Below are 1,583 nucleotides of genomic sequence, written 5' to 3' on the forward strand. Positions count from 1 at the left end.
ATGTGCATCAAAGTTGCTGGTTTTTTTTTAAATCGGAAGTGTTCGATTCTGACACCTGATTATTTAAGGCACAACATGCAATACGGACATCTATAAAGAGTTTCAAACTCTACTAAAGTTCCACGCATGTGAAGAAATGATTTACATATATCCATTTGTCATGGACCTCGGATTAGCACATTGTGTACGGAAAAAACAACCATGTGAATAGTATTCTATCAAAAATATGTATACTTGTGAGAAATCATATGGAGGCGAAGATGTGGAACATACTACTATTCTTCAGATCTAAGGTTGAGAAATAAAGAATGTTGCATAACTAATCAGAATCAAATTACTTTTAATATATTTATATATATAAACAGTGCCTTTCATTTTAAGATGGTTTCGCGGCATAATCTGCATGTTCTATTTAACTATAGGCACTACTTTTCCACCTACGCGCTAGAGGTTTGCTTCTTCAAATCCGGGGCAATGATTCACGAAACAGAGTTAAAATCTGGGATAGTAGAACTTAGCATTTGAAATTGAATTAAATAAATGTCACGTCTATACCTGACGTTTCCTTAAGTGTCTCATTAAAAACAACGGAACATTGGAAACTAGATTTGAAAAAATCATTTTTTCATAGCAATGATAGCTACGGCTCGTATTTCAAATGAGCACCAATGTTACAGCCGTGTTTAAATAGAGATTGCATTGAATACAACGGCTGGAAAGAAAATGACACATAATCAAGTACGATATTGTCTGGATTTTTATTCTCTCTTTGTGGGTCATTTTCATTTACTTTAAAAATTTAAAAGGTTACATCAATCATCCTACACTTTAAGCTGCAGTTTCAGGCGAAAATCCACTTAAAAAATATACGTAAATTACATTGATAATTTAAGAGAGATCTTACTTGCTATTTCGTTAATTTCGTCAAAGCCAGATAAAAAGTACAGTTAAAATTAGATCATACATAATGGTAGTGATCACTCTCTGCGATAGAGTTTCATACGAAGACTTATTATGGAAATAAGGGTAGATTATGTATTGTTGGTCGAAGTAGATTTTCATTATCCAAATCAATATGTTATTGAAAAATAACACTTTGATATTTTGCAAAAATTCATTCTACAAATCATATACTTTGACAACTTGCTTGATTTATTGTTGTTAATGAGTTATGTACGTTTTACAAAAGTGTTCTTGTTTCAGCTCTCTTTACAGCATAACTCAAGAAGCACAGGACCTACAAAACTATATCTGTGATATTTGAATTCATCTACACACTTGCTATGACATGATCAATGCAATTTTTGCCAAAGCTCACTGCCATTCGCATGATTTTATGAATTACCAAATCGCAACAGTTTAAAATAACGTCTACCCCTATCAGATCGTGTATGCAATGTTTTATTTCTAGATCTAATGGACATAGCATGGAAACCTTTAAATCATTTCCTCACCAGCTTCACACTCGAGCAATTTGTGAACAACAAGATGTCTGTATTACATGGTGTGCCACAAATCAATAAATGTCAAAAGCGGACACTTGACACGATTTCCGTTTATAAAAAATGAATATTATGGAAACA

This window comes from Amphiura filiformis, chromosome 9, assembly GCF_039555335.1.
Source record: "Amphiura filiformis chromosome 9, Afil_fr2py, whole genome shotgun sequence".
NCBI lineage: Eukaryota > Metazoa > Echinodermata > Ophiuroidea > Amphilepidida > Amphiuridae > Amphiura > Amphiura filiformis.